Source organism: Gossypium arboreum, chromosome 3 (genome assembly GCF_025698485.1).
Source record: "Gossypium arboreum isolate Shixiya-1 chromosome 3, ASM2569848v2, whole genome shotgun sequence".
Classification (NCBI taxonomy): domain Eukaryota; kingdom Viridiplantae; phylum Streptophyta; class Magnoliopsida; order Malvales; family Malvaceae; genus Gossypium; species Gossypium arboreum.
In genome coordinates this window covers 21,791,096-21,804,196 of record NC_069072.1, presented here as the reverse complement: position 1 = coordinate 21,804,196, position 13,101 = coordinate 21,791,096, and positions in this window count along the sequence as shown.

The following is a 13,101-nucleotide window of genomic DNA, read 5'->3' as shown; positions in this document are numbered from 1 at the left end:
CTGATACTCAATATCTCTTCGTTTTAAATCCCCGTACGACTTATGACGATCCGATGCTGCCTTCAGACTTTCATGAATTATCTTTACTTTCTGTTCAGCATCTTTAATCAAATCCACTCCGAAAATTTTACTTTCACCGAGCTCGGTCCAAAACAATGGCGTACGGCATTTACGCCCATACAAAGCCTCGTAAGGTGCCATCTTAATACTTGATTGAAAACTATTGTTGTAAGCGAATTCAATCAAAGGTAAATACCGCTCCCATGAACCACTAAACTCGAGGATGCAACATCTCAACATATCCTCAAGTATCTGAATTATCAGCTCGGATTGACCATCGGTTTGTGGATGAAAAGCGGTGCTAAAATGCAGCTTGGTACCCAAAGCTTCTTGCAATTTCTTCCAAAATTGCGAGGTGAATCTCGGATCTCTATCCGACACAATAGAAATCGGTACCCCGTGTAATCTCACAATCTGAGAAACATACAATTCAGCTAGTTTATCCAATGAAAAATCCGTACGTACGGGGATAAAATGAGCCGACTTAGTCAGTCTATCAACAACAACCCAAATCGCATCTTTCTTACTTGTCGACAATGGCAACCCAGATACAAAATCCATCGTGACTCGATCCCATTTCCATTCAGGTATCATGATCGGCTGAAGTAAACCCGTAGGCACTTGATGTTCCTCCTTCACCTGCTGACATATTAAACACTTCAAAACAAAATCGAAAATGTCTCGTTTCATACCATGCCACCAAAGCGGCGTCTCGGATCGTTGTACATTTTCGTACTCCGGGTGAATTGACATTCGGCTACAATGAGCTTCGTTCGAATCATCGAAATGAGTTCTGAATTTCTTGGAACACACAACCGACTTGAACCTCAAACAATCGTCATCATCAATTTGAAACTCTGATTCCATATTCGAACACATTCAGCCCGTTTTGCAACCAATTCATCATCGACTTTACGAGCTTCACGAATTTGATGAATCAACAATGGTTTGGCCTTTAATTCGCCACTAACACATTGTCGATAGAAACGGACAAGTGTACATTCATCGCTCGTAAAAGCAAGCGGTGATTTACGACTTAAGGCATCCGCAACCACATTAGCCTTTCCCGGGTGATAGTCAATGACAAGCTCATAATCTTTTAACAACTCGAGCCAACGTCTTTGTCGCAGATTTATGTCTCTTTGGGTCATCAAATATTTGAGACTTTTGTGATCCGAAAATACATGGCACTTCTCACCAAATAAGTAGTGTCGCCATATTTTCAAAGCGAATACGATGGCAGCTAATTCGAGATCATGGGTCGGATAATTTTTCTCATGTGGCTTTAATTGTCTCGACGCATAGGCCACAACTCGACCTTCTTGCATCAATACGCAACCCAACCCAAGTAGGGAGGCGTCACTATAAATGACAAACTCTTTGCACGATTAAAATTTGCACTAGAATTGGAGCTTCATCAAATAAGTTTTCATTGATCAAAACTTTTCTGACATTTTTCCGTCCATTCGAACTTAACATCTTTTTGAAGTAGCTTCGTCATTGGTGTGGCTATCATCGAGAAACCTTTTACAAATAACCGGTAAGTCCCAAAAAGCTCCGAACCTCAGTAATATTTCTCGGAGGCTTCCAGTTAAGTATGGCTGAAATTTTGCTCGGATCAACTTGAATACCGTCACGGATACCACATGACCCAAGAAGCTAACCTCTCTTAACCGAACTCACACTTCTTGAACTTAGCATATAACTGCTTATCCGTAAAATTCGCAACACTAATCTCAAGTGCTCGGCATGTTCGGTCTCATCTCTTGAATAGACCAAGATGTCATCAATGAACACAACTACGAACCGGTCCAAATCTTGTCGAAGATCCGATTCATCAAATCCATAAATACCGCGTAGGGCATTAGTGAGCCCAAGCGGCATCACTAAGAACTCGTAGTGGCGTATCTCGATTAAAGCGGTTTTGGTATATCCGAATCTCGAATTATGGCGATAATAACCCGATCTCAAATCTATCTTTGAAAACACCGAGGCTCCCTTTAGTTGATCAAACAAATCATCAATACGCTGATAGCGGATATTTATTCTTTATCGTCACTTTATTCAGCTGACGATAGTCAATGCACAACCTCATGGTTCCGTCCTTCTTTTTCACAAACAATACTGGTGCACCCCAAGGTGAGAAACTTGGTCGAGTGAAACCTCTATCCGTCAACTCTTGCAACTGAGCTTTCAATTCCTTTAATTCCGTTCGTGCCATACGATACGGAGTTATCGAAATCGGTGTAGTCCCAGGTACAAGCTCGATGCCAAACTCTACCTCCCGAACAGGTGGTAAACCCGGTAATTCTTCGGGAAAAACATCCGGGTATTCACAAACCACTGGCACAGATTCAGGCTTCTTTTCTAACTCTTTGTCATCAAGTACATATGCAAGGTATGCTTCACACCCCTTTCTTACACATTTCTGAGCCAGCATCGACAATATTACAGCTGGCAACCTATTCAAGTCAGTAGACTCGACTCGAATTATCTCGTTATTTACACACCTCAAATCGATGGTTTTCTTTTGCAATTTACAATTGCATCATGTACTGATCAACCAATCCATACCGAGGATAACATCAAATTAGTCAAGCGGTAAAAGCATCAAATCGGTAGGAAAAGCAGAACCTCGGATTACTAGCGGCATTTCTTGCACACTTTGTCGACAAGCACGTAACGACCCAAGGGATTGGACACCGAATTACAAACTCGATGAGACTCAACGGTGAGAGTCTTCTTGGATGCTAAGGTTTCACATATATAAGAATGAGTAGAACCGGGGTCAATCAAAGCAATCACATTAGTATCAAAGAGAGTAAAAGTACGGTAATAACATCTGGCGAGGAAGCATCCTCGCGTGCGCGTATAGCGTAAGCTCTAGCAGGAGCACGAGCCTCAGATCTGGTTGTAGCATCTCTAGATCCTCTCTGACCACCACTAGCATTGCCCGTATTCCTAGATGGTCTTCCCCGAGCAGTAGTAGCACTCGGTTTCCCACTCTGATTTACATTCTATTCAGACAACCTCGGGCAATCTTTAATAAAGTGGTCAACTGATCCGCACTTGTAACAGGAGCGGTCATGGAATATACAACTCCCCGAATGCCATTTACCATAATACTGACACTTCGTTCTGTCTCGACGATCATTTCTAACACTGGCGACCGAAGTGACTCGTGCACTCACAGGGGGTCGATCGCGATCTCGTCTAAAAAAGCCCGAAGTGTCTCTAGATCGGCCTAGATCATCTCTAAATTTCTTCGATGACTGTTGAAAGGGCCTCCTCGAAGACCTCTTACGAAACTCCTTTGCTCCCATATCAGCTTTTCTTTTCTCCATACTGAGCTCCTCGGCTTTGCAAGCTCGCTCGACAAGTACCACAAATTCTCGGATTTCCAAAATGCCAACATACAACTTTATATCATCATTCAGTCCATCCTCGAAATGTTTACACATTACGGCTTCTGAGGAAATGCATTCTCGAGCGTACCGGCTAAGCCTTACAAACTTTCGCTCATAGTCGGTAACCAACATGGAACCTTGTTTGAGTTCAAGAAATTCCTTCCGTTTTTGGTCAATGAATCTCTGACTGATATACTTCTTTCGAAACTCGGTTTGGAAGAACTCCCAAGTTACTTCCTCTCTGGGCACAACAGAAGTCAACGTATTCCACCAATAGTAGGCAGAATCACGTAGCAAGGAGATAGTACACTTTAGGCACTCATCGGGTGTGCAAGATAGCTCATTGAGTATCCGGATAGTGTTGTCCAACCAAAATTCAGCTTGCTCGGCATCATCGCTGTCCGTAGCTTTAAATTCAGTAGCCCCGTGTTTTCGGATTTTGTCAACTAGGGGCTTATTTGACCTTATTTGGTCGGTTTCCGGAGGTATTGTAGGTGCGGGGGTGGTATTAGTCGGGAATGGAGGTCGTGGAACAGCCGTATTATTTCGAATGTATTGGTTAAACCAATCATTCACCACGCTATAAAAAGCTTGCCTAGCCCCATCATTCGGATTGCTAGCAATAGGTTGAGAGTCCGCCGGCGTTGTCCCTTGTGTGGGAGCAGGCGCTACACTCTCAAGATCATCAGCTACCACTCGGTCGGGATCGGGATCCATTACTATAAATAAACACATTTGCAAATGTCAGAAATCACCACACTATCAAATAATCACAAAATGGCATGTATAGCTAGACCCAAACGTATTACGGTAGTCCTAGAATCGACTAAACCGTAGCTCTGATACCAATAAAATTGTAACACCCGTGCAGAGACCGTTCTTGGAGTCGGACACGAGGGGTTAGCAGACTTAATTCACTTATTCACAGTCCATTTTAAAAATTTCTAGACAAGCTGGCTAACTGCGTCACTGTCACCTTAAAAATCATATCTTGAGTTCCAAAACTCGAAAATCAGTTTTGTAAATTTTCCCTGAAACTAGACTCATATATCCATCTACAAATTTTTTTCTAGAATTTTTGGTCGGGCAAATTAGTACAGCTTATTAGTTAAAGTCTCCCCTGTTACAGGGTTTGACTGCTCTGACCTTCTTGCATTACGACTTATATATCTCCCTGTACAGGGCTTCAATACTTATGCCGTTTGTTTCTATTGAAACTAGACTCAAAAAGGAATCTATAAATATATGGCATGACTTCTAATTATCTCTGGTTAATATATAATAAATTTCCAAAGTCAGATCAGGGGATCCAAAAATCGCTCTGGCCCTGTTCCACGGAAACTTACATATCCCTTAAAATACAACTCATATGATCGTTTTGTTTCTTCTGTATGAAAGTAGATTCATCAAGGTTAGATTACATAATTTATTCACTATTTAATTCCATTCCCAAAATTTTTAGTGATTTTTCAAACTTACGCCACTGCTGCTGTCAGCATCTGCCTTTAAGGTAGACTTTACCTATTTCATAGTTTCCATGATTCAACTAGCCCTTTAGCATATATAGCAAAAATTATGATCATGATTAACCATTCCAATGGCCAATCATTGCCAAGCATATCCACACCTCTCAATAACCATATACATACAAAATGATTATAACACTATGCTTAAAATATATAAGCCATTTTCGCATGGCTATCCAAATATATACAACACCAAAGTACTTGACTAATAACACAAGGGCAGTCCTATACATGCCATTTTCGGGGTTCAACCAAAAGTGTACCAAAAGGGGCTTTGATAGTATGGACGACTTCAACTTCGACAATCCCAAGTCCGATAGCTGACGAACCAAAATCTATAAAACAGAGATTCAAAGAAACGGAGTAAGCATTAAATGCTTAGTAAGTTTTGAGCCATGAAATTAGACACAACTAAAGTGTAGCATTCATATGGCTAAACGGATAATTTCATATGCACAAATTCTCAATATCACTTACTTCACATTACCAACCCTTATATTCATACACAAAAGATCAACTTAGCCAAAGGCGGTAGCTCATTTATCATTGACGGATACTATTTGTAAGGATCAACTAATTCAATGCATATCTGAAACATACCTCATCATTTGGGATTTCACGGCGTATTAATTGAAACTATTACAGCAAGGTTGCTTATTCCCAAGCCAAGTACCTTGATTTAACCGGATATAACTACTCGCTTGAATGCCTTGGGACATAGCCGAATATAGTAACTCGCACCAATGCCTTGGGACTTAGCCCGGATATAGTTACTCGCACAAATGCCTTGGGACTTAGCCGGATATAGTAACTCACACAAATGCCTTGGGACTTAGCCCGAACTAGTCACTAGCGCAAATGCCTTCGGGACTTAGCCGGTTATCATCCAAATATTCATGCACATATCAATAAATCATGACACATCTATATTTCATTTTCATAATTAGAGTTCAAACACAAGTCACGTATTAAGCAATCCCATTTTCGGCTCACTAGCCACATACAAACAGCATGGTTTAGTTTGCTTTATGACACGATCTCTATGCACATACGTCATGACTTAATCAAATCGTAAACTAAGTCTCGTTACTCGAAAACTTACCTCGGATGTTGTCGAGCGATTTCGATGGCTATCGACCACTTTTCCTTCCCTTTATCGGATTTAGTTCCCTTTGCTCTTGAGCTTAATTTAACAAATAAATTGATTTAATCATTTGAGCATCGAAAAGAGGAACTCAAGGTACTTAGCCCATATATATATACATTAGACATTAAAGTCACATACATATGAAATCATGAATCAACTCAACATATTAACCCACACTCCCTTTTAGCCGATTGTCTAAGCCAAGATAAAAGCATCAATATGCTTGCCTCTAACCGAATACATGCAACACCAATCTTCTTCCTATGGCCGAATATGCATGTCTATGTTGAGGCTGATTATATGCTTAATACTTCCTACAAGTATGGTTACTTGTATTGATTATATATCATCTTGTTTCAAGTTCAAAACTCAGCTAATACGCATATATACACTAGTAATCAAATACTAACATTTTGCACTTCACCTTACTACCATTTCACATCTACTTTCTACCATGGCCGAAAGCATCAAGACACCATACCATTCAATTTTGGTCATGGGTTACACAAAGAACTTAATGTCTAACTCAAAAATGCCAAAAAGAAAATCCAAGAGTCATCAATCACCATCACATGTATCATTACAAAGCTTCACACTTAGCATGCAAATGACATCAACACAAATCCACCTTAGCCGAAACTTAACTCATCTTCATTCCTCATCACCATAACATCAAACATCAACCAAGAAGACAACACCCATGGCCGAATATCATCTCCATCTCATAGCAAAGATTTAAACCATGGGCTAGGTAGAACTCAAACTAACAACTAAAAACATGCATGAATCTCATGGACAACATCAAACATACCTTAGTCTAGCAAACCACCATAGCCGATTTTCTCAAGCTCTTCCCCCTTCTTCTCTTTCTTCTATTCGGCCAAGAACAACATGAGAGCCTTTCTTTTTTTTTTCTTTTTCTTTTTCTTTTTCTTTCTCTTTTCTTTTTTTTCATCATCATTTACCTTTCCATTATTATTTTATTACCCATACTTCTTATTTTATTTTTTCCTAACATAAATCACTAACATAACATGTTTATGACATGTTTTGCCCATAACATTTTGTCCACCTTCCTTGTCATGGCCGGCCACTACTAAATTAAGGGGGAAATTGACATGCAAGTCCACCCTTTTATTACATGCACTAATAGATCCTTATAGATTAACCTATCACATTTCAAAAGTGTCACACATAAGTCCTATTAGCTGAATTCACATGCAATCGACTAAATCGAAGCTTAAAACTTTCACACATTCATATTCACATATTTTAGACAATAAATATCATATTCAAATAATTTGGTGACTCGGTTTAGCGGTCCCGAAACCGCTTTCCGACTAGGGTCACTTTAGGGCTGTCACATCCCCTATCCTCGTCACTTCATCACCCTCATCCTCCTTCCCTTCCATAACCAACAGTCTCGATTCCGATTCTGTCATACGACCCTCCTCGCTTCAACCACCGTGTTCCCATCGATTCTTCGAGCTTCGCTCACCACCGTTGGTTCCTCTTTCATTTATTTTCTTTATTTTTTATTTTATTTTATTTTAATTATTTTATTTGAATTCTTGAAATTTCTTATTGATTACTTTTCTTACTTTAGTCTCATGATTCTTACCTGTATTATTATTTCATTTTTTTAGGAACAGTTTTGGGTTATGCTTAATTCATTATTTTGTCATGATGCTTCTTGCTATGTGTTCTCTTCATTCGTAATTTTTATTACTCTGATGGTCTTATAGATTGGTTATTTCTTTATTATTTACATATTTTATATGTACATTAATTTGTCCTTGTTAGTTCAGCATACTAATTTTTCTGCCATCGTGGTCAATTAGTTTAGTAAGATGACTACTCTACTGTTAGTTCTTGCCTGTTGGGTATTAGGGCATATAGGAATAGATTTTACATCTCACCCATGTTAGTTTTATCACACTAAAGTCCTTCAAGTTATATTCCCGCCTTATTTATATGTTTGCTTCTACACTTCTCCATGTGTTTGATTGGTGATGTTTTTGTTCCTATTGGAATATTTTATTTTCAGCTTTACCCTGACAAACACTCGTGGCAAGTCCAAGGTCGTTGACCCTGCCTTGAAAAAGCAGAAAAGTCCTGGCACGACCTCCTCGAGCGCCTCTGCCAAGGTTCGTCATCCTTACCTTCAATTCTCTGCAGACCCACTTGAGGACTTATTCCAGCTACTGCCCGTGCGACCACTAGGTTTGGGCCGATGCATTGACTGGGCCGCGTTGGAGCAAGTCGGACTATCTGATGAGGTTTACGCTTCATTACTACAGCACAATGGGACCGTTTCTTTTATATCGTCAAGCCCACATATATGGAGCTTACTTTGGAGTTTTGCTCAACATTCTACCTTCAGCGCGAGATGTCATCGCATGACGAGCACAGTACCATTACATTCTGACTGGGTGGCTTGGTGCGATATATGAGCGTCCCTAAGTTTGGCGCAGCTTTGGGCATCTATACAGATGAGTTTATGGGTGCCGATAACTTCCTTCACCTCCATCGTCACATCCATTATTCACCTTCGTGCTGTTGGACCGATCTTAAAGCCAGTCAGATCCCTTATGATGTGAGTCGCTCGAAAGTGACATCTCTTTCTCCGGCTCTATGATACATCCACACCTTATTAGCTCACACTTTGACTGGCAGGAGAGAGAGTATAGAAGTTGTAAGCACTACTGACGCGTACTATTTTTAGAGCATGGTGACTGGCCACATATTCGGCTTAGCCTATTTCATTGCTCTCGCCTTTCACCATCAGACAAATCGCAACAGAAAAGGTCTCATTTGCCTTGGCCCCTACGTGACTCGCCTCGCTCGACATTTCGGTCTCTTCGACACGCTAGAGATGTCATCGACACTCACACTAGTAGTCCAGATGTTTCCTCAAGGAATTTCTAGTATGATCCACATGAGGATGATCGAGCGATGTCATGGATTTGATCCACCTCAATACCGGTTAGCTCATTCTGATGGTCAGGATGATCCAGAGGACATTACTGAAAATGTTCCTCCCCTTCATGAGGACCCACCTCCACCACCATCACAGAGTCACTGCCCCACTGCTGCCACCTTGACAGATATATCCGAGCAACTCACTTGCTTTGAGCAGCAATGTTTTGAGTGGTTCAACAGCATCGATGCCACTCTTCGACAAATTTGCCACCACCTTCACATCTCTCCTTCGGCACCATCGACCCACGAGGCATCCGATAATGAGGACCTTTGTGTCCATTTATTTTATTATTATTAATTTTTTTAATTTTAATTTTAACTTTCTTTTATTTATTTTTGAAGACTTATGTTTTATATTTTGAATTATGTTTATCTTTATGGTTATTATCGAGTAATCCCTTAATTCTCTTTCACAGTTGTGTTTATTTTCTTGTTAGTAACTCAGACTCATGTCTTATCTACAATTCTAGCTTTCGCTATTCCAAGGATTTTATCTAAAAATTCAGGGAAGTTTTGTTTGTCTCACTCTCTTATGATATTATGCTTATATTGTTATTATCTATCTTTGTACATTGAAGACAATGTACATCTTAAGTGTGGGGAGGTTATTTATATGATTAACAGAAAATCCTGAATTTTTATCTCGTTCTTAAATAATTTTCTCATATTATTATTAGAGTGAATTCTGATTGATTTATATTTTTTAGTGATATGTTTTGAATTAAATCATAGGTAATTGTGCATTGATTGTTTAACTTTAAGACATTAGAGAATCAAGCATGATAAGTTGACTTTTGAGAATTAAAATTGCTAGGTTGTTTCCCTGAATTGAGGTATTATCTTAAAGTTTCGAATTTACAGGATTGACATCAAATACCCATAATTTTCGTGAGATTTTAAGCCTTTTAGAGCATATATCTTTCTTGCTCACTTATTTTATTGGTTATGAGTGTGTCAACATTGATTTGTTATTCTAGAACTTGCTTCGATTATGCATGTTAAGACCACACCTTTGATTTGATATACTGAGATGATAAAGGCACTTAGGTTTTAACCCACTTACCCCATAAAAAGCCTACCCACATAATTGACCCTTAGTGAACCCCTTTGAGACTTAGCCATTGTTTCTTGATTTTCCCCTTAATGATGACCCACAACTTAACCCTTTTTGATTCGTTAAGAATTTCTCCCTTTTTATTGACTCCCTTTTTATCGAGATTTGATTTGATTAGTTACCTAACTATACTCGTTCATTTCAGTTGCTGAATTATTTCTTATGTACTTTCCATTTTTATACTTGTTCTTATTCTTACCAAAAAAAATCGTATATTTATATTCATATAATTACATATTGTTATAAAGAGCTTGGATAAGTTAAAGTTATTATATTGAGACAAAAGCTCACTTCATTAGTTTTGGATAGTTTTAATTCTGGCATTTGTTTGTAATTCAGTAATTAGCTTTATTTTTCTAAGTTTGGTAATTTATTAAATTAATCCTGATTCTAACCCTCTTTTTCAGCCTTTATCCACACCTTTAACCCAAGCCCAATTGCAATCATGTTAAAGACCTTTTGATTTATGTATCATCTCATTTATAGTGGTGGAGATTTGATTTTCATGCAAGCCTATGGTAATAACTTTTCATGTTTGACTATTGAGTGCTTAATTATTGAACCTTAAACACTTTGAGTGATTTGAGTGAATCTTTAGTGAGAATGTCAACCTTTGTCGATTTGGAATTAAAGGTAATTACTTAGATAAAGGGGGATACCTATGATTTTATGATTAAAATACTCAACTTGGATTGTTTGAAACTTCAATGTTCTTTTAGTTGAATTCTCAATGTATGATTATCTGTAGATTATTTCGAAATATTTTTTTTATAAGAATTATAATTTGAGAAGAATGAATTTTAGTTGTGAGTGAGGATTTTGCTTGAGGACAAGCAAATGCTTAAGTGTGGGGATATTTGATAAACCATAATATATACATATTTTTACCCAATGCTTGGCATATTTTTGGATAATTTATCATAAGATTTAGTGAATTTGATGCTCCTAATACTTTAATTTCATGTTTCATGTCCAGATGAGCATAGGAAAGCAAAAAGTGCAAGAAAAAGGCCAAAAATGGACAAAATAGATTTATTTCAATACTACACACGGCCCAAAACAAGTTGACACGGGTAATTCACATGCCCGTGTGAGACACAAGGGTAGGCCACACACCCTTGTGTCATGGCCGTGTCGACTTAAAACCATGTCAGAATTACACAACTTGAGTACCATCACACGGGTGTGCCACACGGTCGTGCTCATGTCGAGACCTATTTTAATTCTATTCGGAAAAGGCTAATTTTGGGCTATTTTGGGCATTCCAAAGTCTATTTAAACACACGAGAAGAGGATTAATGGGGGAACACAGAGTAGAAAGCAAAAATTACTCGAAGGAAACCATTGGAATCGTCTCAGATCTAGATCCACTTTAAGATTGAAGATCTCCATTCAAATTTCTCTCGAAATTTATTTGGGTTTTTTATGTCTTGTTGTTTTTCTAAACTTGAGATGTCTTCCTTTTACATTATGAACTAAACTCCCTAAATACCTAGGGAGGATGAAACCTACGATGGATCTTATTATTTAATTATCTGAATTATACGATAAATACTTGTTCTTGTTCTTGTTCTTGATTATGTGTTCTTAATCCTTGTTTTAATATTTTTAGGGTATTATTCCAAGTTTGATGTGCTTATTCAGTGGAGAAAAGGTCCTTGTTTAAGAGGAGATCTAGCATAATTAAGCGGAGTTGCATGTAATTCTAGAAATAAGACGACATAAATCTGCCAGATTAGAGTCAAACCTAATAGGGGAATCCATAGATCGAGTTAATACGACGATAGGGGTTTTAATTAGAAAGATATTTCAATTAATCAACCTAGAGTCAGTTGTTCTTAGTCTCGAAAGAGATATTAACATAATTTAAGGATTTCTACGGATCAAGACAAGTGAATAAATCATTTGATTTAGAGTCAGAATAATAAGTGAAGTCTAGGTGGATTCTTTCCTAGGTATTGTCCTCTTTATAAGTTTTCTTCAAGTATTTTTCCCAATTCCCTCTCTGTCGTATTCAGTAGTTAATTAGTTAGTTAATTTTAGATTAAAACAAATTCCTTATATTTTTAGGCTAAATAATAGAAAGATAGTTAATAGTAGTACTTTTAGTCCTTGTGGATACGATATTCTGGACTCACCATAGCTATAGTACCATTTGATAGGTGCGCTTGCCTTAGTCGTGATCGTAGTCTAATTTAGTGATTCATAAAATGATCATCATGATTGAATAGAATGAGTACAAATGCATTATCTATGAAATGATTATTTGTAAAACTATGTCTACCGTATGATAAAATGTGTATGCTTTATAAAATTATTTTCTCTAAAGTATCCGGATTATAGAAATACCACTGAGTTTTATACTCAACGTACGATTTGTTTCCGTGTGCAAGTTAGATCAAAGTCGAATTGTTTAATTAGCATCCAAGGCCAATCCTGAACTCATTGTGGTGAAGTACATATCTTTTTGGTAATTACATGTACCTAGGACATTTGTATTTGTCATTTTGAAAAGTGTTGCAAAATATGTTATAAAATGTTATTGAATATATATATATATATATATATAATTTTATGTACTATATTAAGATTATAAATAGTATGTTTTGGTATGAAAATTATATTTGATTTGAATGAAGTAATTGAATTGATTGGGATATTATATGAGAAATAATATGTTTGTTAGATAATTATGTAATGTTCATATTTGATCCGACATATCCAGTAATGCTTTGTAACCCTATTCTGGTGATGGATATCGGTTAAGGGGTGTTACAAGTTGATTGTGAACATTTCAATTGCATAAATGCATAAATATAGGAGATTGACCACATGCTTGATAATGCTTGAAAGATGTCAAATTCC